We start from the raw sequence: 26,223 nt of genomic DNA on the forward strand, positions 1-26,223 counted from the left end.
TTCCAAGGCTTAGTGTAGAGGTACTCTTTTATAATTGTTTCACACCCGAGCAGCCTGTAGTTTAGGACTGCCAGGTGGAGGTACTCTACTTTTATTGTTCACACTCCAGCGTCCTGAAGTCTGGTTTCTGCTGCGTAGAGGTACGCGTCTTTATATAGTCACAAACAGGCGTCCTGAAGTGTGCGTCTGCCATGTGGAGGTACTCTAGTTTATCTAATTTCTGCTCTTCTCAAATCTGTAATCTGTGCCTTGTGTACTGCTGAAGTTATGTTAGGTAAGGTTATTCGAGGTGCTGACCGTTCTTGGGGTCCTGAGGTACTCTATCATTGTCTGAGGCTCAATTATTTTCCTGCTGATGTACATGCTGTTGGGCACCGGAACGGTGGCTTTACCCGTGGCAAACTCTTTCCCTGTTCTACCATCTATTGGGCATCCCTGTCCTAGTGGTGTCCAGAAGAGGCCCAGCGCTGCCCTGGCCTTTGCTGTGTGCATCCCTTCGGGAGGGAGCCTGGTAAGTGCCGCCGTGACAAGCCAGCATCTTGCCTTCCCAGCTCCTCAGTGTATGCCATGTGTCTGGGGTCACCCTATGGGACACTGCAATATAGCCTTAAAATGTATCCAGAGTTACATCCTCACTCACTGTTCTGTTGCTTAAGCAATGATTTCACACAGCATTCCCTGCTGGGTCAGTGTCTGTACAGAGTTTGTTTTAATGGTTGCATGAAGCACTTAGCTCATGTAGGATGAAGTAACTGATCTGTAGACAGTCTCAAAGCTATGGGCCTAGATTATTGATTTCCTTGTGTTGAGCAGCATCAGAGGTGTCTGGATGTCACTTATCTCCCCTCTACAGAAATACCAGACCCACAGGTGATGGGAGAGCTATAAACTGAAAGGTTATTTTGTTGTACTTATAGTGTTAAAACTCTACCCCTGTTTTATACAGCTGTTATGAAGACCTGTCTACATGTAGCTAACACAATGATGTAATATTACTGCAGGATCAGACTACAAATGGCTCAATTGTAGTCTGTAACCATAGAGATACCAAGATCTGCAGAGGAGCTGTAGACACAAAACTGCAGGAAATTTTTAATAATGGTTCAAGTTACTCAGTTTTTATATTTTGGACCCCCGGTGATCAGTTGTAATTTGCGGGGAGATCTGGAAGTAATAATTCATTTGCAGCACCCCCACAGGATAAGAATAGTATTACAGTACTCATTGATGTTAATAGGCTGTCCGTGTAACGCCAAGACCTCCAAAGTAAGAGACTCTCTAGCTGATTTGAATAGGAAACACCTCTGATAGCTCAGCATGAGAAAATGAGCTTGTGGTCATAAGGACTATGGGTGCTATACTTAGGACCCTTGGCATAGGGATGGAGAACGTCTGAGGGCAGGAGAAATGATACTGAAGGCCAAACACCTTTTTTTGCAATACATTTTTATTGGGATTTTTTAGGATAACCGATAAACTCAGAGATACCATCTCAATATTACATGCGGATAATGGGAAATAAAATGCTGTTCATATGGTAAATACAACCTATAAATACTAGAGCTATTGCCCCCAAAAAGCACATTTATGGTGTACCAAAATATATATCCCTGCAAAAGTAATATGTCAAACAGATTCTTATCCGCTCTTGCTGACAACTTTATCTTCCAGAAGGTCGAAGAGAAAACAAGGGAATCCACTATCTCTGACCTAATTCTTACCAACAGGGAGGGAATGGTTGATGAAGTAAGGGTGGCTGGGACCTTAGGAGGCAGTGATCATGATATGCTTGGATGTTGGATAACAAGGGGAGGAAGACCTGAGAAGACTCAGACCTCAAGGTTAGATTTCAGAAAGGCATATTTTACTGAACTCAGAAAGAGGAGAGTAAGAATCCAATGGCTGGATGTTCTTAAGGACAGAAATGACCAAGAAGGTTGGGAAATCTTGTGAAATGAGATTCTCAAAGAACAATCGTTAATAGAGATGAGCGAGCACCAAAATGCTCGGGTGCTCGTTGCTCGAGTCGAACTTTCCGCGATGCTCGAGAGTTCGTTTCGAGTAACAAACCCCATTAAAGTCAATGGGCGACTCGAGCATTTTTGTATATGACCCATGCTCCGCTTAGGTTTTCATTTGTGAAAATCTGGAAAACCCAAGAAAGTGATGGAAACGACACAGAAACGGATAGGGCAGGCGAGGGGCTACATGCTGGGCTGCATTTCAGGTTCCCAGGTCCTACTATTAAGCCACAATAGCGGCAAGAGCGAGACCCTCCCCTAACAATTTTTACTTCGGACAAACCCTCATTAGCAAGGCATACCTTAGCTAAGCACCACACTACCTCCATCCAAGAACAAGCACTGCCTGTGGGACACACCGCTGCCTCTTCTCCTAGGTTACGTGCTGTCCAACCCCCCCGCACAACCCTGCGTCCGCAGTGCACACCAAAGTGTCCCTGCGCAGCCTTCAGCTGCCCTCATGCCACACGCTGGCCTCATAGCCACACCACCCTCATGTCTATTTATAAGTGCGTCTGCCATGAGGAGGAACCGGAGGCACACACTGCAGAGGGTTGGCAGGGCCAGGCAGCGACCCTCTTTAAAAGGGGCGGGGGGGGGGGGGGGCGATAGCCCACAATGCTGTAGAGAATCAATGAGAAATTGACGTTCGATCTTCATTCCAATCCTGTGCCACCTCCGTCAGGAGCTGCAAACGTGGACATGAGTTACATAGCTACGGGGAATCCATGTGCCCACACAGTATTCATTCTGTCTAGGTGTCGCATAGCTCAATCGACACCGCAAGGGGAAAGCCACCTGCACACTGCCCCCTACCCAAGTCAGTGCCAGACAGGTAAAACACCGCTATGGGAAGTCTGTGTGCACCCACAGCATAGGTGGGTCCTAGGCAACCCAAGACATGAACAATTAATAAATCAGAGCAGCCAAACATGGCAGACTTGCACCGCGCCAATGACATAGGCCTCGGCCCACAGCTTCGGCAATCGTAGGCAGGAAGCGGACTTCAATGCTAGTACACCTGTGAAGGTCTCATTAAGTCAGTTACCTTTCCTTTAACCACTCCAATGACTGAATTAGCAGGAAAAAGCTCCACAGCCCCAACCTGGCGTACTTGCACTTTCCCCGGGACATAGGCCTCAGCCCACACCCCCAGCAAACGCGGGCATGAAGCAGACTTCGATGCTAGTTCATCTGCCACGGGCTCAGTAAATCAGTTAAGTTTTCTTTCCCCACTCCAATCACTGGATTAGCAAGGGAAAAGTTGTACAGTCCCAACCTGGCGCAGTTGCAGTTCCCCCGAGACATAGGCCTCGGCCAACAGCTTCAGCAATCGTAGGCAGGAAGCGAACTTTCACTGCACCCAGGACATAGGCCTCTACACAAACCCTCAGCAATCACGGGCCTACAGCGGACTCCAATGCTAGCGTAGCTGTGAATGTCTCATTAGCGCTGTATCGCTCCTCTTGTTTGTCCCAATGCAGTGCCCCAGATAGCTGAGGTAACGTGAGATAAAATACAGGTTGGCTTCGACCTACACTGCATGCCAGAGTCAGTCTGGGTTTTTTTCATAGTCACAGGCAGGTACAACTCCGCTATAGGAAGTCTGTGTGCACCCACAGCATGGGTGGCTCCCTGGAACCCACCAATAGTACATAAATAAATCCCATTGCAGTGCCCCGGATAGCTGAGGTAACGTGAGATAAAATGCAGGTTGGCTTCAGCTCACACTCCATGCCCTAGTCAGTCTGGGTTTTTTTTGGGACCAGATACGTAGAACACCGCGATGGGAAAACTTACTGCATCCATACTATGCACAGACCCCTGTAATATTCTTGTAGTTACAGTATAGACAGACCCCAGTAACATTTCTGTAGCAGCAGTATAGGCAGAGCCCAGTAGCATTTCAGTAGCAGCAGTATACATGAACAACAAGGGTGTCAGCAGCACCAAAAGCATCCACGTTAGGTTGAACAGGTGCTCTGTGGTCTAGATCCAGGTTATTTAGATCCATTTCTGTAGCAGCAGTATAGGTAGAGCCCAGTATTAGGTACATTTCAGTAGTAACTAGAGATGAGTGAGTATACACGCTAAAGGCAATTGCTCGAGCGAGCATTGCCTTTAGCGAGTACCTGCCCGCTCGAGACAAAAGGTTCGGGTGCCGGCGCGGGGGAACGATGGGTAGCAGCAGTCAGCAGGAGGGAGCGGGGGGAGAGAGATCTCCCCTCCGTTCCGCCACACTCTCCTCCGCAGCTCCCTGCCCGCCGCCGGCACCCAAACCTTCTGTCTCAAGTGGGCAGGTACTCGCTAAAGGCAATGCTCGCTCGAGCAATTGCCTTTAGCAAGTATATTCGCTCATCTCTAGTATTAACAGTATAGACAGACCCCAGTAACATTTTAGTTGCAGAAGTATACGCAGACCCCAGAAACATTTATGTAGCAGCAGTATTGGCAGACCCCTGTAACATTTCTGTAGCTGAAATATAGGCTGACCCCTGTAATGTTAATGCAGTCACGCTCCTCTCCTTCGGCTCAAACAAGTTTCTCCGATAACTGTGGTAACACAAGAGAAAATACATGATGCGTATTGCTAATCCCCTGACCCCAAGCGGGAGGAGCAGGTGGCATTACAAGGCCAAGACAGCATGACCAGGACCCGCTATAGTCTGTGTGGGAAGCACGTTAGCGGGCCCAGGGTCAGGCTCGGTTCCGCGCCTCACCCTTGAATTTTGCCTCCATGGGCAAAATCAAACCTTCAGATACGAATAAGAGCCAATGGACAAAAGTAAAGCCACAGAACAAAAGTGGAAGCGACAACAGCTATGTGGAAAAGCTAGTATTTTCTGAGACAAGATGGGCATTTGACAGCAATGAAAAGGATATTCTAGGTACTAAAAGTCGGCACTCCTCCTCATCTCAATCAGAAATATGGAAAGGCTTCATTCATATGCTTTCTGTTGACCATTTGAAAGTGTTAGCAATGCAAGTGGCTATACCACTCCTCTTTGTCAGGAATTACCAAAAATGATCACAAGTAAAGGCTTCATCAGTCCAAAATCAGTCCGGGAGTATGTGGATCTCAGCTGGCCTGCTTCCACCAAGGATATGTGCCTGCTGCTACTCTGTCCCCAGCCCTGCAGGGATGCTGTGTTCTATAGTCGGCTCTATTCCTACCTCAGCTGTACACTAAAATATGTAATTATTATCAGTACCAACAAGATGGAAGCCTTCATTATTCCACTGGCAGCATGCCGACCATTACCTTCCAAACTGCAACCCTTAGGGGGGACAGTTCTTGATGATGATCATCCTAATATGTTATTGGTTCTAGTTCTTCCAAACCACCCATGTTGGTCTTCTTGTCCCAGAAAAGTCCGCAAGATACAAAGAGAGAAGGAGCTGGATGTTCCCGATGACATATTCTTATCTATATTAGAAGATGTCCAAAGAGAGGAGAACCTGATGGCCTGCAAAGCAGACACGGTCGCCATAGGCACAATCGCCATAGGGCAGGCGCAATGGCCGTAAGCCCTGGAGATATGCAGTCAGCCAGACAATGAAGTGGAGTCACATTGAGTGTGTGACTGCATATTAGCCTGACAAGAACAAGCTGCTCCTCCACTTTATTGTCTGGCTGACTGCATATCTCCAGGGCTTACGGCCATTGCGCCTGCCCTATGGCGATTGTGCCAATGGCGATTGTGCCTGCCTTATGGCGATCGTGCCTATGGCGACCATGTCTGCTTTGCAGACCTTCAGGTATTGTATTTTTGGCTTTTTCTGTGAATAATGTCTTGTTTTTTTCCCTCACCTCTGTGATTTTATGTTATTTATAGTGAGTTAGCGTAGGTACTGACGGAAGCGGTGTGGCCTCGGCGTGGCCCGTCAGCCTATGCGTTTTGGCCAAAATGCAATACCAACACCGCATTTTATTAGTATGCATTAGTACTTTTGTATGTAGTTTGCTAGTTGGTGAGGGAGCCCAAGATGTCAGCCAGTGTGGCCCACTTTAGAGATACAGGGCAACCCGCTGTTATATCAGCCAGGGTTGATATCCTGTATGGTGGGTCACCATCCATCTATGGCTGGCATCTTTGGTATCGTTCACATGTGCAGGCTATTAGTATATGCAGTCACTCCTCCCCAATCTGGGTTGGGTTGAGTGGGTGACTGCATATTAGCCTGCCAGGAACAAGCTGCTCCTCCACACATTATTGTCTGGCTGACTGCATATCTCCAGGGCTTACGGCCATTGCACCTGCCCTACGGCGATTGTGCCGATGGCGATTGTGCCTGCCTTATGGCGATCATGCCTATGGTATCATGCCTATGGCCTTCAGGTATTGTATTTTTGGATTTTTCTGTGAATAATGTCTTTGTTTTTTTCCCTCACCTCTGTGATTTTGAGAACCTGATGGCAGAACAAGGGCTTCCAGCTGTAGGGCAGCAGAGCACTAGGGTGGCAGAAGTGGGTATGCCAGAGCTGATAAACCTTCTGTGTTTACTGTCAAATAACCTGCAGGAGATTGCTATCCAGAACAACAATAATTTTCATAGTGTGCCCCCAGCTAACCAGCCAAACCCCATACAAGGAACAGCCCCTGTTTGGACATCATATCCTTTGCAACCTAGTTTTCCAGCTCCCGCCTCTTATGACAATAACCCAGATGCCATGTTTGATCCATCGCCCATTTATAATCCATCAGCTTTTTTAAACCTTATACGTTCTAAAACCAAAATACTTGTACCGTTATGTTCTTAGTCAAGGGCATTCATATCTACAGTAATCCAAAGTTCTTAATTCTAACAGTTGTTTTCATTTTGCTGGAAGGCACCCATTTCAAATTTACATGTGTACATCTTTAAAGATTGTTTCTATATTTTTCCGTTACTGTGTTTTTAAATACTGTTCAATGTTTTTATTGTTTATACGCAGACCCCTCTAACATTTCTGTAGCAGCAGCATGGGCGGACCCCTGTAACATTATTGTATGTAGCAGAAGTATAGACCGACCCCAGTACCATTTTTGTAGGTGCAGTATAGGCAGACCTCATAACCATTTATGTAGAACTATAGGCAAACCCCAGTAACATTTCAGGATCAGAAGTATAGGCAGACCGAAGTAACATTTCTGTTGCAGAAGTATAGGTAGACCCCTGTAGCATTACTGTGGCAGCAGTATAGGCAGGCAGACCCGAGTTGCATTTCTGTAGCAAGAGTGTAGGCCAACCCCAGACACAGTGCTGTACCATGATTGTAGGCAAAAATATTACTTGGATTACAGTGTAGGCGAGGGCACAAACAAATTGCTGTACCAACAGTACAAATGTACCCCAGAAAAATTGCTCAACCGAGAGGGCAGGTGAAACCCACTAATATTTTAGCTCACTGTGGCTTAATTTGTAACAGAGCCTGGAGGCAGCCCTGTTAAAAAAATTGGTTCATGTTGAAGTTTCAATGCTTTAGTTAGAAACATAGAAATATTGTTTGAAAAAAGTTATATGAGCATTTTGGGCCGCAGAAAAATTGGCAGTTCAGCATGATGACATGATGTTTCAGGAGGAGGAGGACTAATACCATACACAGATTGACAAAGGTAATTGTCCCTTTTTTCCGGTGATAGAGAACAATGCTTGCATCCGCGGTTGCAGCAAAAAGAATCTTTAGGTAACTCTGCTCTGCGCTAGTGGAGAAGAGAAGTCTGGGGAAATCCAGGCTTTGTTCATCTTTATGAGTGTAGGCATGTTGGCACTGGCAGTTGACAGGCGGGTATGCTTATCCGTGATGATTCCCCCAGCTGCACTAAACACCCTTTCTGACAAGACGCTAGCGGCAGGGCAAGCAAGCACCTCCATTGCATACAGCGCGAGTTCGTGCCACGTGTCCAGCTTTGACACCCAGTAGTTGTACAGAACAGAGGCATCACGGAGAACGGTGGTACGATCGGCTACGTACTCCCTCACCATATTCTTACAGTGCTCCCTCCGACTCAGCCTTGACTGGGGAGTGGTGACGCAGTCTTGCTGGGGAGCCATGAAGCTGGCAAAGGCCTTGGAGAGTGTTCCCCTGCTGCGCTGAACATGCTGCGTGATCTCCGCAACTCCCCTGCTACTTGGCCCTCGGAACTGCGCCTTCTGCCACTAGCGCTGTCAGATGGGAAGTTTACCATCAGTTTGTCCACCAGGGCCCTGTGGTATTGCATCACTCTCCAACCCCTTTCCTCTTCGGGAATGAGAGTCAAAAGGTTCTCCTTATACGTGGGTCGGGCAGTGTGTACACCCAGTAAACCGTAGTGGCCAGAATGCGTCTAACGCGAGGGTCACAAGAAAGGCATCCTAACATGAAGTCAGCCATGTGTGCCAGGGTACCTGAACGCAAAAAATTGCTGTCCTCACTGGGAAGATCACTTTCAGGATCCTCCTCCTCCTCCTCCACAGGCCATACACGCTGAACAGATGAGAGGCAAGCAGCATAGGTACCCCCTGCAGTGGGCTCAGCTGTCTCTTCCTCCTCCTCCTCAGGTTCCTCCCCCTCCTCCTCCTCATCGTTCAGCGGCTCTTACTCCGAATCCTCTGTGCGCTCCTCCCTCGGACTTACTGCCTCACAGATAGACAACTGTGTCTCATCATCATCATCACCTCTCCACCCACTGAAAGCTCTTGAGACAGTTGCCGGAGGTCCCCAGCCTCATCACCCGGACCCCGGGAACTCTCCAAAGGTTGGGCATCGGTCATGACAAACTCCTCTGGTGGGAGAGGAACCATTTTTTCACAATCAAGGCAGGGTCCCAAGAACAGTTCCTGGGAGTCTGCCTGCTCATCAGAATGTGTCATTTTCAAGGAGTGAGGAGGCTGGGAGGAAGGAGGAGCAGCAGCCGGAGGATTCAGAGTTGCAGCAGTGGACGGCGTAGAAGACTGGGTGGTCGATACATTGCTGAATGCACTTTCTGCCATCCACGACAGGACCTGCTCACACTGCTCATTTTGTAATATAGGTCTACCACGTGGACCCATAAATTGTGATATGAAGCTGGGAACCCCAGAAACTTGCCTCTCTCCTAATCACGCAGCAGCCGGCTGCGATTCACCTGGAGCAGGAACTCGGCCTGTGCCCACACCCTGACTTGGACCTCCACGTCCTCGCCCGCATCCACGGCCATGTCCTCTAGGCCTATCCCTACCCCTCAGCATGGTGTATTACAAATACAGCAGACACAGAGCGGTCTGAGTAGTTATGCAGTTAGTGGCGTGCAGTTGGAGGCTGACAGCGGTTATGTAACGCACACTGCAGTCCGCAAAACATTATACGCTAGGCTGCAAAAAAGGCCTAGCTGGGTAATAGTGAGCAACTACAACTCCCAGCGGCCACGCAGTAAAATGCACACGGTCACAGGTAGCCCTAAGAAGGAGCTTTTTTTCAAATTTTTTTGAAAAAGCAAACAGCCTAGATAGCGTGTATATGTATTTCCCTCTATCAGCGGCTGTGGCCGCACGCTGTGCGTGAAGTTGATGGCACACAGAGAGCGGTGTAAAAAATTAGGCAATTATTGGCCCGCACTTGGAGGGTCACAGCGGTTATGTAACGCACACTGCAGGCCGAAAAAATGATATACTGGGTGGCAGAAAGGCTTAGCTGGCTAATAGTGAGCCACTACAACAGTAATGCACAGGCTCACAGGTAGCCCTAAGGAGGACCGATGGGGTTCTTGTAGACAGGATTTTACACTACCACTGTCCCTGCCTGACCAGTACTGCCCCTATACTCTGTATAATTGGCTGCAGACTGACAACGCAATAGTCTGCAGAGCCCAAGATGAAAACAAAAAAATTGTGCAAAACTGCTCCCAGCTGCCACAACAGTAATGCACATGGTCAGATGTGGCCCTAAGAAGGACCGTTGGGGTTCTTGTACACAGGATCCTAAACTAACAATCTCCTGAATCTCTCCCAGTGTGTGACTGTGGCGAGCCGCAGGCGGCCCCACTTTAAGTACTCGGCAGTCACCTGATCTCCCCAGCCACTCATTGCAGGGGGGTGGGATAGGGCTGGAACGTCACAGGAGGAAGTGGTAATGCCTTCCCCGCATGTCTATTGGCCAGAAAATGGCGCAAAACATGCAGGGAAGGAAATGGAATTGACTCGAGTACTGCGTGGTGTTCGTCTCGAGTAATGAGCATCCCGAATACGCTAATACTCGAGCAAGCATCAAGCTCGGACGAGTACGTTCGCTCATCTATACTTAACATCTATTTATTATAAAAAATAAGGAGATCCAGACCCAGCCTTCACAAAATGTGCTCCACACTCTAATGTAGGGAGACACCAGGCCCCAAGAATTTTTAAATTCCAATCTAACAGTTATTCCCAATGCTAATAAAGATCGCTTCTCCCCCTAAAAACCATAGGCCCATCTCACTATTGAATATAGACTACAGCATTTTCTCATCCGTTTTGGTGCCCGTCTTAATCACCTTCTTCCAGGTCTCATTCATAAAGATCAGGCAGGGTTTATCCCGCATAGACAAGCCCCAGATAAAATAAGAAAAGTTTTAAATATTATTGACTATTCCAAGAAAAACTAATACGTCTTTAATAGAGATGAGCGAGCGCCAAAATGCTCGGGTGCTCGTTACTCGAGTCGAACTTCCCGCGATGCTCGAGGGTTCGTTTCGCGTGACGAACCCCATTGAAGTCAATGGGCGACCCGAGCATTTTTGTATATCGCCGATGCTCGCTAAGGTTTTCATTTGTGAAAATCTGGGAAATTCAAGAAAGTGATGGGAACGACACAGCAACGGATAGGGCAGGCGAGGGGCTACATGTGGGGCTGCATCTCAAGTTCCCAGGTCCCACTATTAAGCCACAATAGCGGCAAGAGTGCCCCCCCCCCTAACAATTTTTACTTCTGAAAAGCCCTCATTAGCAATGCATACCTTAGCTAAGCACCACACTACCTCCAACAAAGCACAATCACTCCCTGCATGGCACTCCGCTGCCACTTCTCCTGGGTAACATGCTGTCCAACAGCCCATTTCAGTAATAGTAGCAGTTAAGACAGTCCCCAGTAACAATTCCAAAGTAGCAGTATAGGGGGAGCACAGTATTAGTTCCATTTCAGTAGTAGTTGCAGTCTAGACAGGCCCCAGTAACAATTCCAAAGTAGCAGTATAGGGGGAGCACAGTATTAGTTCCATTTCAGTAGTAGTTGCAGTCTAGACAGGCCCCAGTAACATATCACTAGCAGCAGTATAAGGGGAGCACAGTATTAGTTTCATTTCAGTAGTAGCAGCAGTCTGGACAGGCCCCAGTAACATATCACTAGCAGCAGTATAGGGGGAGCACAGTATTAGTTCCATTTCAGTAGTAGTAGTAGTCTGGACAGGCCCCAGTAACATATCACTAGCAGCAGTATAGGGGGAGTGCAGTATTAGTTCCATTTCAGTAGTAGTTGCAGTCTAGACAGGCCCCAGTAACATATCACTAGCAGCAGTATAGGGGAAGCACAGTATTAGTTCCCTTTCAGTAATAGTAGCATTCAAGACAGGCCCCAGTAACAATTCCAAAGCAGCAGTACAGGGGGAGCACAGTATTAGTTCCATTTCAGTAGAAGTTGCAGTCTAGACAGGCCCCAGTAACATATGACTAGCAGCAGTATAGGGGGAGCACAGTATTAATTCCCTTTCAGTAATAGTAGCAGTCAAGACAGGCCCCAGTAACAATTCCAAAGCAGCAGTATAGGGGGAGCACAGTATTAGTTCCATTTCAGTAGTAGTTGCAGTCTAGACAGGCCCCAGTAGCATATCACTAGCAGCAGTATAGGGGAAGCACAGTATTAGTTCCATTTCAGTAGTAGTAGCAGTCTGGTCAGGCCCCAGTAACATATCACTAGCAGCAGTATAGGGGGAGCACAGTATTAGTTCAATTTCAGTAGTAGTAGCAGTCTGGTCAGGCCCCAGTAACATATCACTAGCAGCAGTATAGGGGAGCACAGTATTAGTTCCCTTTCAGTAATAGTAGCAGTCAAGACAGGCCCCAGTAACAATTCCAAAGCAGCAGTATAGGGGGAGCACAGTATTAGTTCCATTTCAGTAGTAGTAGCAGTCTGGTCAGGCCCCAGTAACATATCACTAGCAGCAGTATAGGGGGAGCACAGTATTAGTTCCATTTGAGTAGTAGTAGCAGTCTGGACAGGCCCCAGTAACATATGACTAGCAGCAGTATAGGGGGAGCACAGTATTAGTTCCATTTCGGTAGTAGTAGCAGTCTAGACAGGCCCCAGTAACATATCACTAGCAGCAATATAGGGGAGCACAGTATTAGTTCCCTTTCAGTAAGATTAGCAGTCAAGACAGGCCCCAGTAACAATTCCAAAGCAGCAGTATAGGGGGAGCACAGTATTAGTTCCATTTCAGTAGTAGTTGCAGTCTAGACAGGCCCCAGTAACATATCACTAGCAGCAGTATAGGGGGAGCACAGTATTAGTTCCATTTCAGTAGTAGTAGCAGTCTGGTCAGGCCCCAGTAACATATCACTAGCAGCAGTATAGGGGGAGCACAGTATTAGTTCCATTTCAGTAGTAGTAGCAGTCTGGACAGGCCCCAGTAACATATCACTAGCAGCAGTACAGGGGGAGCACAGTATTAGTTCCATTTCAGTAGTAGTAGCAGTCTAGACAGGCCCCAGTAACATATCACTAGCAGCAGTATAGGGGAAGCACAGTATTAGTTTCCTTTCAGTAATAGTAGCAGTCAAGACAGGCCCCAGTAACAATTTCAAAGCAGCAGTACAGGGGGAGCACAGTATTAGTTCCATTTCAGTAGTAGTTGCAGTCTAGACAGGCCTCAGTAACATATCACTAGCAGCAGTATAGGGGGAGCACAGTATTAGTTCCATTTCAGTAGTAGTAGCAGTCTGGTCAGGCCCCAGTAACATATCACTAGCAGCAGTATAGGGGGAGCACAGTATTAGTTCCATTTGAGTAGTAGTAGCAGTCTGGTCAGGCCCCAGTAACATATCACTAGCAGCAGTATAGGGGGAGCACAGTATTAGTTCCATTTCAGTAATAGTAGCAGTCTAGACAGGCCACAGTAACAATTCCAAAGCAGCAGTATAGGGGGAGCACAGTATTAGTTCCATTTCAGTAGTAGTAACAGTCTGGACAGGCCCCAGTAACATATCACTAGCAGCAGTATAGGGGGAGCACAGTATTAGTTCCATTTCATTAGTAGTAGCAGTCAAGACAGGCCACAGTAACATATCACTAGCAGCAGTATAGGGGGAGCACAGTATTAGTTCCATTTCAGTAGTAGTAGCAGTCAAGACAGGCCACAGTAACATTCCCATTGCAGCAGTTTAGGGAGATAACAGTCTCTTTCACATTTTAGTAGCTGCAGTATAGACAAGGCCCCAGTTACATTTATGTAGCAAAAGTGTAGGCCAACCCCACACACCTTTCTGTACCATGAGTGCAGGCGAAGCCCATAAAAATTACTAGGATTACACTGTAGGCGAGGGCCCAAAAAAATTGGTGTACCAACAATGCTAATGTACCTCAGAAAAATTGCCCATGCCCAACCAAGAAGGCAGGTGAAACCCATTAATCGCTTTGGTTAATGTGGCTTAAGTGGTAACTAGGCCTGGAGGCGGCCCAGTTAAAATAAAAATTGGTTCAGGTGCAAGTTTCAACGCTTTAATGAGAATTGAAACGTATAAAAATTGTTTACTAAAGTCATATGACTGAGCCTTGTGGGCCTAAGAAAAATTGCCCGTTCGGCGTGATTATGTGAGGTTTCAGGAGGAGTAGCAGGAGGAGGAGGATGAATATAATACACAGATTGATGAAGCAAAAAGGTCCCCGTTTTTTATGGTGATAGAGAACGATGCTTCCATCCGCGGGTGCAGCCTACGTATTGCTTAGGTACCGCTGCTGTCCGCTGGTGGAGAAGAGAAGTCTGGGGAAATCCAGGCTTTGTTCATCTTTATGAGTGTAAGCCTGTCGGCACTGTCGGTTGACAGGCCCCAGCCACACTAAACACCCTCTCTGAGAAGACGCTAGCCTCAGGGCAAGCAAGCACCTCCAGGGCATACAGCGCAAGTTCAGGCCACGTGTCCAGCTTCGACACCCAGTAGTTGTAGGGAGCAGAGGCGTCATGGAGGACGGTCGTGCGATCGGCTACGTACTCCCTCACCATCCTTTTACAGTGCTCCCACCGAATAAGCCTTGACTGGGGAGCTGTGACACAGTCTTGCTGGGGAGCCATAAAGCTGTCAAAGGCCTTGGAAAGTGTTCCCCTGCCTGCTCTGTACATGCTGCCTGATCTCCGCGCCTCCCCTGCTACCTGGCCCTCGGAACTGCGCCTTCGGCCACTAGCGCTGTCGGATGGGAATTTTACCATCAGTTTGTCCGCCAGGGTCCTGTGATATAGCATCACTCTCGAACCCCCTTCCACTTCGGGTATGAGAGTGGAAAGGTTCTCCTTATACCGTGGGTCGAGCAGTGTGTACACCCAGTAATCCGTAGTGGCCAGAATGCGTGTAACGCGAGCGTCATGAGAAAGGCATCCTAACATGAAGTCATCCATGTGTGCCAGGGTACCTGTATGCAACACATGGCTGTCCTCACTAGGAAGTTCACTTTCAGGATCCTCCTCCTCCTCCTCAGGCCATACACGCTGAAAGGATGACAGGCAAGCAGCATGGGTACCCTCAGCAGTGGGCCCGGCTGTGTCTTCCCCCTCCTCCTCATGCTCCTCCCCCTCCTCCTCCTCCAAAACGCGCTGAGATATAGACATGAGGGTGCTCTGACTATCCAGTGACATACTGTCTTCCCCCGCCTCCGTTTCCGAGCGCAAAGCGTCTGCCTTTATGCTTTGCAGGGAACTTCTCAAGAGGCATAGCAGAGGAATGGTGACGCTAATGATTGCAGCATCGCCGCTCACCATGTGGGCAAACTCCTCAAAGTTTCCAAGGACCTGGCAGATGTCTGCCAACCAGGCCCACTCTTCTGTAAAGAATTGAGGAGGCTGACTCCCACTACGCCGCCCATGTTGGAGTTGGTATTCCCCTATAGCTCTATGCTGCTCATAGAGCCTTGCCAACATGTGGAGCGTAGAGTTCCACCGTGTGGGCACGTCGCACAGCAGTCGGTGCACTGGCAGATTAAACCGATGTTGCAGGGTTCGCAGGGTGGCAGCATCCGTGTTGGACTTACGGAAATGTGCGCTGAGTCGGCGCACCTTTCCGAGCAGGTCTGACAAGCGTGGGTAGCTTTTCAGAAAGCGCTGAACCACCAAATTAAAGATGTGGGCCAGGCATGGCACGTGCGTGAGGCTGCCGAGCTGCAGAGCCGCCACCAGGTTACGGCCGTTGTCACACACGACCATGCCCGGTTGGAGGCTCAGCGCGAAAGCCAGCGGTCGGTCTGCTCTGTCAGACCCTGCAGCAGTTCGTGGGCTGTGTGCCTCTTCTCTCCTAAGCTGAGTAGTTTCAGCATGGCCTGCTGACGCTTGCCCACCTCTGTGCTGCCACGCCGCGCGACACCGACTGCTGGCGACATGCTGCTGCTGACACATCTTGATTGCGAGACAGAGGTTGCGTATGAGGAGGAGGGTGGTATAGTGGAGGAAGCATACACCGCCGCAGATACCACCACCGAGCTGGGGCCCGCAATTCTGGGGGTGGGTAGGACGTGAGCGGTCCCAGGCTCTGACTCTGTCCCAGCCTCCACTAAATTCACCCAATGTGCCATCAGCGAGATATAGTGGCCCTGCCCGCCTGTGCTTGTCCACGTGTCCGTTGTTAAGTGGACCTTGGCAGTAACCGCGTTGGTTAGGGCGCGTACAATGTTGCAGGAGACGTGGTCGTGCAGGGCTGGGGCGGCACATCGGGAAAAGTAGTGGCGACTGGGAACCGAGTAGTGCGGGGCCTCCGCCGCCATCATGTTTTTGAAAGCCTCCGTTTCCACAAGCCTATACGGCAGCATCTCCAGGCTGATAAATTTGGCTATGTGCATGTTTAACGCTTGAGCGTGCGGGTGCGCGGCGACGTATTTGCGCTTGCGCTCAAACAGTTGCGCTAGCAACGGCTGGACGCTGCGCTGTGAGACATTGCTGGATGGGGCCGAGGACAGCGGAGGTGAGCGTGTGGGTGCAGGCCGGGAGACAGTCGTGCCTGTGTCCTGAGAAAGGGGTTGGATCTCAGTGGCAGGTTGGGGCACAGGGGGAGAGGCATTGGTGCAAACCGAAGGCGGTGAGCGGCCTTCGTCCCACCTTGTGGGGTGCTTGGCCATCATATGCCTGCGCATGCTGGTGGTGGTGGCTCCCCGGCTGATCTGGGCATGACACACCTTGCACACCACAGTTCGTTGCACTCTCAGTGAAAAACTGCCACACCTTTGAGCACCTCGGCCTCTGCAGGGTGGCATGGCGCGAGGGGGTGCTTTGGGAAACAGTTGGTGGATTATTCGGTCTGGCCCTGCGTCTACCCCTGGCCACCGCACTGCCTCATCCAACCTGCCCTGCTGCTGCACTTGCCTCCCCCTCTGAAGACCTGTCCTCAGTAGGCTTAGCAAACCAGGTGGGGTCAGTCACCTCATCATCCAGCTGCTCTTCCTCCGAATCCTCTGTGCGCTCCTCCCTCAGACCTACTGAAATTACTACTACCTCACTGATAGACAACTGTGTCTCATCCCCATCGTCCTCCTCACCCACTGAAAGTTCTTGAGACAGTTGCCGGAAGTCCCCAGCCTCATCCCCCGGACCCCGGGAACTTTCCAAAGGTTGGGCTTCGGTCACGACAAACTCCTCCGGTGGGAGAGGAACCATTGCTGCCCAATCTGGGCAGGGGCCAGAGAACAGTTCCTGGGAGTCTGGCTGCTCCTCAGAATGTGTAATTTTCATGGAGTGAGGAGGCTGGGAGGAAGGAGGAGCAGCAGCCAGAGGATTCAGAGTTGCAGCAGTGGACGGCGCAGAACTCTGGGTGGTCGATAGATTGCTGGATGCATTTTCTGCCATCCACGACAGGACCTGCTCACACTGCTCAGTTTCTAATAAAGGTCTATCGCGTGGACCCATTAATTGTGCGATGAATATGGGGACGCCAGAAACGTGCCTCTCTCCTAATCCCGCAGCATTCGGCTGCGATACACCTGGACCAGGAGCTCGGCCTGTGCCCACACCCTGACTTGGGCCTCCGCGTCCTCGCCCCCGTCCATGTCCTCTAGGCCTACCCCTATCCCTCAGCATGGTGTATTATGAGTAGAGCAGAAACAGAACCCTGTAATTAAAATGTGCCGCTTATTGACCTGTGGTTGGAGGCTGACTTCGCTTACGAAACGCACAGCAGAGCCAGGAAACAATTATGCGCAAGCCTGAAGTCAGACCTAGATGCGTATGACTGAGCTCCTGTTATTCACAGGGCAGAACCAGTCAAGTGGCCAAAGGCCAGTGGTACGCCTTAAGTATCTTGCTTCAATTTTTTAAAATGGTGAGGTGAAAAACCAGACAGACACCGTATGCAGCGTATATATGTATGCTCTTTCCCTCTGGCGGGATGACGGCGATCATGTAACGGACACAGCAGAGCCAGGAAACAATTATGCACAAGGCTGGGTATTAATGAGCGACTACTACCCCCAGCAGACACGCCGTTAACTGAAGACGGTCACAGGCAGGCCAAATATAGTATTTTTCTCCCCTTTTTGGAAAAAGCCCACTGCCTTTGATATAGCCTGTATTTGGATTTCCCTGTTGGAGGATGACTGTGGTTACTGAAAGCCCAGTGCAGCCAGGAAACAATTATGCGCAAGGCTGGGTATTAATCAGCGACTACTAGCCCCCAGCACACACGCCGTAAACTGAAAACGGTCACAGGCAGGCCAAATATAGTATTTTTTTCCACTTTTTGGGAAAAAGCCCACTGCCTATATAGCCAGTATACCTCTTTCCCTGTACCACTGTCCCTGCCTCACCAGTACTGCCCCTATACTCTGTAAAATGACTGCAGACTGAGGACGCTATGGTCTGCACGCCCGATATACAAAAAAAAATAATTGTGCAACACTGCTAAAAGCAGTCTCAACAATACTGCACACGGTCAGATTTGGCCCTAAGAAGGACCGTTGGGGTTCTTGAAGACTAAAATAACACCTAACACTCTCCCTATAGCAGCTACAGCAAGACGGCACTTTCCCTGATCTCTCTCAGCATGCATCTGTGGCGAGCCGTGGGAGGGGCAGATTTAAATACTTGGGTGTCATCTGATCTCCCCAGCCACTCACTGCAGGGGGGTGGGATAGGGCTGGAACTTCACAGGAGGAAGTTGTAATGCATTCCCTGTCTTTCTATTGGCCAGAAAAGCGCACGAATTTCTCAGGGAAGGAAATGTAATGGAGTCGAGTACCGCGTGGTGCTCGTCTCGAGTAACGAGCATCTCGAACACCCTAATACTCGAACGAGCATCAAGCTCGGACGAGTATGCTCGCTCATCTCTAGTCTTTAACACTTTTGGCCTTGGACATTGAGAAAGTCTTTGGCTCCCTATCCTGGGAGTATGTATTCTATATTTTTCCAGATTTTCAAATTAGCCTGTTGGAGGACAGATGGCACTATTGCTGAGGGCAGCCACAAGGCCACCCTCATGGAAACCTCCATGAGGATGGTGTGGCTATGAAGCGAGCGTGTGGCATGAGGGCAGCTGAACGCTGCGCAGGGAAACTTTTGTGTGCGCTGTGGACACAGGGTCGTGCAGGGGGTTGGGCAGCGTGTAAAGCAGGAGAAGAGGCAGCGGTGTGTCCCACAGGCAGTGATTGTCCTTGGTTGCAGGTAGTGTGGTGCTTAGCTAAGATGTGCCTAAGGTGTGCCTTGCTGCTTATGGTCTGTCTCAAGTAAATAGTTAGGGGGGTGACCGCCAGGCTCTTGCCCCCATTTTGGCTTAATAGTGGGACCTGGGAGCCTCAGATGCAGCCATGCATGCTGCCCCTGCCCTTCCCTATCCGGTTCTGTGGTGTTTCCAGGACTTTCTGATGTTTTCTGGTGTTTCACACAACCTCCCCCATGCAGAGCATCGGTCATATACAAAAATGCTCGAGTCCCCCATTGACTTCAATGGGGTTCATTACTCTAAACGAGCTCTCGAGCATCGCGAAAAGTTCGACTCGAGTAACGAGCACCCGAGCATTTTGGTGCTCGCTCATCTCCAATAGTAACCATTTGTCTACCAGACAACATTAACTCCAAGATTGGAGCTGGTTGTCAATGTGTCTGAATAAACAGCATATATCCACGGAATGACACACTCCAGGATATCCCTATCAGAGAGTGCTGCACATGTGATTCTAAGCAGGGCAAAGTTCCCCCACTTGCTCGCTGTCCATATAAGTTGAAGCGCTAGACTCAGCTACACCTTCCAGTTACTGTGTTAAAGGTGCTCGCTCATCTCTAGTAGCAGTGTTAGCATTTATGACTATAATACATATTGTAGCGGGGCAGTGTCAGACTGGCCTGCAGAGGATGCTAGATAGGCAGTCTGGTACCTGGAGAAAGGAAAAGTAAGGGTTAACACCTGATGGGTGTAGCAGGAAGTGGCTACAAAAGAGCCAGTTTATGCCAGAAACAGAGAGACGCTGGCTGAGAGAGCCAGAGAGGCGGAGAAGGGAGCTGCATCAGGGACTTGGAGCCTGAGGTCCGGTGCGGACCAGTTGGGTCTGTCACCCTGTCTGACAGAGGAAGACGCCCTACAGATGCCCCAGGAGGGGGTTAGTGACAGGACCCTGTGGGTTGTGGACCCCAAGCTATGTTGGACTGTGTATGATTTACCTGTATGCTGGGAATAAAGGCTGCCAGAAGCCAGATTTAAAGAAACCTTCTGCCTGCTGAGCTTTTCGTGCAAGGTGCGCCACTACCTAACCGTGGGGACGGCGATCCAGAGGCGAGTGAACCTCGACGTGTCACTAATATATTATATATATACTACTGCATAAAAGTAATTTGCACCAGATTTTGAAAGAATATCTGAAACTAAATGTATCTGTCTGACTGTTTGTAACGTTTGCTATTGTAGTTCTATGTTGTACTGTGATATAACGTTGCTGTACATGTGGGGGGGATGGGTAAAGTGCAGTGGTCCCTGAAGCTCATTGAAAGTACAAATGAATATTCTCAAAGGAGCAAAGTCAATAAAATAATCTGATGGATGGGAAATTCCATGGACTCCTTTTTCTGCTGTTTACTCAGGATGCTGGACAATATATATATATATACACACAAGAGACTCAAGGAAGTATGGGGGAGGGGGGTTGCAAAGTTTTTTATTTTTTTTCTTTAATTTATGTTTTTGTTAAATAAGAAAAGTGATGAAAATCCAAATAAAAAATATTTAACCCCTTAGTGATCACCCCATAGACTTTTTACGTGCTGCTCTGCTGGGCTTTAATCCCCAGGGCCATAAAAACACGCTTCCTCTGGGGATTAAAGCACTGCAGGCTGTGGACTTGACAGCTCTACGCTGACAGTTAATGGAAGTAGCCAACGACCCGGATCTGTCATGGGGGCTGAGGGAAGCCCCCACTATCCCCGGTCATGCAATCGCCACTATTCATTGGATCGCATGAAAATAAATAAAAAGCTTTAAGAAGTTAAAGATTCAGCTCCCCTCATGGATTGGATCCATGAGGGGAGCCGAAAACACTCACCCCCATCCTCCACGATGTTCCGTGGCGATCTGATTCTCTGAGACCGGACACCAGTCTTCTACATGTGCGCCAGATGTCATTATGTCAGCCGAATGCGCAGAAGGCTGGGAGATCAGGCAACTTTGAAATCTCCTAGCTCACGGCTACTGATGGATAACGGCAATCACAGAAAAGTGAAAAAAAAGTTAAAGTTTCAGCTCCTCTTATGGCTCGGATCCATGCGGGCAGCTGAAAATACTCACCTCTATCCTCCTCGATGTCCTGCGGTAATCTGGAGCTGTCGCTGGCGTCTGCATACGCGCAGAAGGCCAGAAAGCCCATCAAATTTAAAATCTCCCTGCACTCAGCTGTCAAAAATAGCCGAGTGCAGAGAGATGTGACCGGGGACCGTTCTATGCAGTTCCCGGTCACATGATCACTGTTATCCAATGGATAACAGCAATCATATAAAGTTAAAAAGTGTAAAAAAAAATGTTTTAAAAGTTAGCGTTTTATCTCCCCATAAAAATGAAAAAACAGGAAAAAAAAAAGTGAAAAAAATGTCATGGGAATAATGCAAAAAAAAAAATGTTTTGCTAGCTGAAGGGAAAAAAATACAGCAATAAATCCCCTAAAACGTGTCTGGTCCTTGTCCCCGCTTGTCTTCTGCATCCAGCTGTTCCCCGCTCAGAGCGCCCAGCTGTTATGCAGAAGACAAGCAGGGTGTCCCCGTTTGTCTTCTGCATCCAGATGTTTACTCCACGGAGTGCCCGGCTGTTATACAGCTGGGCGCTAAGAGCCAGGTATGGAAAACAGAGCTGGACCTCTCTGTTCTTCATACCGAGCCTGTTATCAGGCACAGTATCAGCTGTATCCTGCTGTGAATCCCTGATAAGGCTGATCGTCAGCACACTGAAAGACAACGATGAGCGATGGCTTAATGAAATCTGCACGACGGGCGAACATTTACACAACGATGATCGCTTAAAAGCCGTTTGAGAGTTAACCTTAAGAGTTATTAGTTGTGTGAGGGTCCTAGCCCAATATGAAATATATCTTCAGAATCGGGTGGCCCCGCTGAATATCAAACAGCAACACATATTTCAGTACGGGCCCCGGAACCCCCTCAAACTACGTATCCCCAGACCTGGTTATACATCACATGTCATGCTTGATATCAATGAGTAGATTAAAGCATTACAAGAAATATGGCAGGCATATCTTCCTGATTGGAGGACCTCATCTGCAGATATGACCGAAATGGGGAATTACATCTTTCCACAAGTGCATATTAGAGATGAGCGAACATACTCGTCCGAGCTTGATATTCGTGCGAATATTAGGGTGTTCGGGATGCTCGTTACTAGAGACGAGCACCACGCGATGTTCGGGTTACTTTCACTTTCAGCTCTGAGACGTTAGCGCGCTTTTCTGGCCAATAGAAAGACAGGGAAGGCATTACAACTTCCCCCTGCAACGTTCAAGCCCTATACCACCCCCCTGCAGTGAGTGGCTGGGGAGATCAGGTGTCACCCGAGTATAAAAATCGGCCCCTCCCGCGGCTCGCCACAGATGCATTCTGACAGAGATCAGGGACAGTGCTGCTGATGCCGGAGCTGCTATAGGGAGAGCGTTAGGAGTGATTTTAGGCTTCAAGAACCCCAACGGTCCTTCTTAGGGCCACATCTGACCGTGTGCAGTACTGTGGAGGCTGCTTTTAGCAGTGTTGCACTTTTTTTTTTTTTTTTTGCATATCGGCCGTGCAGAGCATTGCGTCCGCAGTCTGCAGTCATTGTACAGAGTATAGGACCAGTACTGGTGAGGCAGGGAAAGAGATATTCAGGCTATATAGGCAGTGGGCTTTTTCCAAAAAATTGGGGAAAAATACTATATTTGGGCTGCCTGTGACCATCTTAAGTTTACTGCGTGTCTGCTGGGGGTAGTAGTCCTAATTAATACGCAGCTAAGCGTTACAGCAGGCTTGCGCAAAATTGTTTCCTGGATCTGCTGTCTCTGTTGCATCAGCGCCGTCATCCCGCCAGAGGGACACAGTATACATAACATTATACGCTGCCTACAGTATCTATCTGCTGGGGGTAGTAGTCCTAATTAATACACAGCTAAGCGTTACAGCAGCCTTGCGCAAAATTGTTTCCTGGATCTGCTGTCTCTGTTACATCAGCGCCGTCATCCCGTCAGAGGGAAACAGTATACATAATATATACGCTGCCTACAGTATCTATCTGCTGGGGGTAGTAGTCCTAATTAATACGCAGCTAAGCGTTAAAGCAGACTTGCGCAAAATTGTTTCCTGGCTCTGCTGTGCGTTCCGTAAGGGAAGTCAGCCTCCAACCACAGGCCAATAAGCGGCATATTTAATTACAGCGTTCTGTTTCTGCACTACTGGTAATACAGCATGCTGAGGGGTAGGGGTAGGCCTAGAGGACGTGGACGCGGGCGAGGACGCGGAGGCCCAAGTCAGGGGGTGGGCACAGGCCGAGCTCCTGATCCAGGTGTATCGCAGCCGACTGCTGCGGGATTAGGAGAGAGGCACGTTTCTGGCGTCCCCACATTCATCTCACAATTAATGGGTCCATGCGGTAGACCTTTATTAGAAAATGAGCAGTGTGAGCAGGTCCTGTCGTGGATGGCAGAAAGTGCATCCAGCAATCTATCGATCACCCAGAATTCTGCGCCGTCCACTGCTGCAACTCTGAATCCTCTGGCTGCTGCTCCTCCTTCCTCCCAGCCTCCTCACTCCATTACAATGACACATTCTGAGGAGCAGGCAGACTCCCAGGAACTGTTCCCGGGCCCCTGCCCAGAATGGCCAGCAATGGTTCCTCTCCCACTGGAGGAGTTTGTCGTGACCGATGCCCAACCTTTGGAAAGTTCCCGGGGTCCGGGGGATGAGGCTGGGGACTTGCGGCAACTGTCTCAAGAGCTTTCAGTGGGTGAGGAGGACGATGACGATGAGACACAGTTGTCTATCACTCAGGTAGTAGTAATTGGAGTAAGTCCGAGGGAGGAGCGCACAGAGGATTCGGAGGAAGAGCAGCAGGACGATGAGGTGACTGACCCCACCTGGTTTGCTACGCCTACTGAGGACAGGTCTTCAGAGGGGGAGGCAAGTGCAGCAGCAGGGCAGGTTGGAAGAGGCAGTGCGGTGGCCAGGGGTAGAGGCAGGGCCAGACTGAATAATCCACCAACTGTTTCCCAAAGCACCCCCTCGCGCCATGCCACCCTGCAGAGGCCGAGGTGCTCAAAGGTCTGGCAGTTTTTCACTGAGAGTGCAGACGACCGACGAACAGTGGTGTGCAACCTTTGTCGCGCCAAGATCAGCCGGGGAGCCACCACCACCAGCCTCACCACCACCAGCATGCGCAGACATATGATGGCCAAGCACCCCACAAGGTGGGACGAAGGCCTTTCACCGCCTCTGGTTTGCACCGCTGCCTCTCCCCCTGTGCCCCAACCTGCCACTGAGATCCAACCCCCCTCTCAGGACACAGGCACTACCGTCTACTGGCCTGCACCCACACCCTCACCTCCGCTGTGCTCGGCCCCATCCACCAATATCTCTCAGCGCACCGTCCAGCCGTCGCTAGTGCAAGTGTTGGAGTGCAAGCGCAAGTACACCGCCACGCACCCGCACGCTCAAGCGTTAAACATGCACATAGCCAAATTTATCAGCCTGGAGATGCTGCCGTATAGGGTTGTGGAAACGGAGGCTTTCAAAGGTATGATGGCGGCGGCGGCCCCGCGCTACTCAGTTCCCAGTCGCCACTACTCTTCCCGATGTGCCGTCCCAGCCCTTCACGACCAAATCTCCCGCAACATTGTACGCGCCCTCACCAACGCGGTTACTGGCAAGGTCCACTTAACAACGGACACGTGGACAAGCACAGGCGGGCAGGGCCACTATATCTCCCTGACGGCACATTGGGTGAATTTAGTGGAGGCTGGGACAGAGTCAGAGCCTGGGACCGCTCACGTCCTACCCACCCCCAGAATTGCGGGCCCCAGCTCGGTGCTGGTATCTGCGGCGGTGTATGCTTCCTTGACTAAACCACCCTCCTCCTCCTCCTTCTACGCAACCTCTGTCTCGCAATCAAGATGTGTCAGCAGCAGCACGTCGCCAGCAGTCGGTGTCGCGCGGCATGGCAGCACAGCGGTGGGCAAGCGTCAGCAGGCCGTGCTGAAACTACTCAGCTTAGGAGAGAAGAGGCACACGGCACACGAACTGCTGCAGGGTCTGACAGAGCAGACCGACCGCTGGCTTGCGCCGCTGAGCCTCCAACCGGGCATGGTCGTGTGTGACAACGGCCGTAACCTGGTGGCGGCTCTGCAGCTCGGCAGCCTCACGCACGTGCCATGCCTGGCCCACGGCTTTAATTTGGTGGTTCAACGCTTTCTGAAAAGCTTCCCACGCTTGTCAGACCTGCTCAGAAAGGTGCGCCGGCTCTGCGCACATTTCCGCAAGTCCCACACGGACGCTGCCACCCTGCAACATCGGTTTCATCTGCCAGTGCACCGACTGCTGTGCGACGTGCCCACGCGGTGGAACTCTACGCTCCACATGTTGGCCAGGCTCTATGAGCAGCGTAGAGCTATAGTGGAATACCAACTCCAACATGGGCAGCGCAGTGGGAGTCAGCCTCCTCAATTCTTTACAGAAGAGTGGGCCTGGTTGGCAGACATCTGCCAGGTCCTTGGAAACTTTGAGGAGTCTACCCAGATGGTGAGCGGCGATGCTGCAATCATTAGCGTCACCATTCCTCTGCTATGCCTCTTGAGAAGTTCCCTGCAAAGCTTAAAGGCAGACGCTTTGCGCTCGGAAACAGAGGCGGGGGAAGACAGTATGTCGCTGGATAGTCAGAGCACCCTCCTGTCTATATCTCAGCGCATTGAGGAGGAGGAGGAGGAGGGGGAGGAGGATGAGGAGGAGGGGGAAGAGACAGCTTGGCCCACTGCTGAGGGTACCCATGCTGCTTGCCTGTCATCCTTTCAGCGTGTATGGCCGGAGGAGGAGGAGGATCCTGAAAGTGATCTTCCTAGTGAGGACAGCCATGTGTTGCGTACAGGTACCCTGGCACACATGGCTGACTTCATGTTAGGATGCCATTCTCGAGACCCTCGCGTTACACGCATTCTGGCCACTATGGATTACTGGGTGTACACACTGCTCGACCCACGGTATAAGGAGAACCTTTCCACTCTCATACCCGAAGAGGAAAGGGGTTCGAGAGTGATGCTATACCACAGGACCCTGGCGGACAAACTGATGGTAAACTTCCCATCCGACAGCGCTAGTGGCCGAAGGCGCAGTTCCGAGGGCCAGGTAGCAGGGGAGGCGCAGAGATCAGGCAGCATGTACAGCACAGGCAGGGGAACACTCTCCAAGGCCTTTGACAGCTTTATGGCTGCCCAGCAAGACTGTGTCACCGTTCCCCAGTCAAGGCTGAGTCGGCGGGAGCACTGTAAAAGGATGGTGAGGGAGTACGTAGCCGATCACACGACCGTCCTCCGTGACGC

At 50.0% G+C, this 26,223-nt stretch overlaps 1 protein-coding gene across 1 annotated transcript in view; it reads right to left on the reverse strand.

Annotated features, from left to right (window-relative positions):
* Positions 1-26,223, reverse strand: part of LOC136607539 (polyunsaturated fatty acid lipoxygenase ALOX15B-like) — a 123,871-nt gene that overhangs the window by 56,704 nt on the left and 40,944 nt on the right. The window lies entirely within an intron of this gene.

Source organism: Eleutherodactylus coqui, chromosome 1 (assembly GCF_035609145.1).
Source record: "Eleutherodactylus coqui strain aEleCoq1 chromosome 1, aEleCoq1.hap1, whole genome shotgun sequence".
In the NCBI taxonomy this organism is placed as follows: domain Eukaryota; kingdom Metazoa; phylum Chordata; class Amphibia; order Anura; family Eleutherodactylidae; genus Eleutherodactylus; species Eleutherodactylus coqui.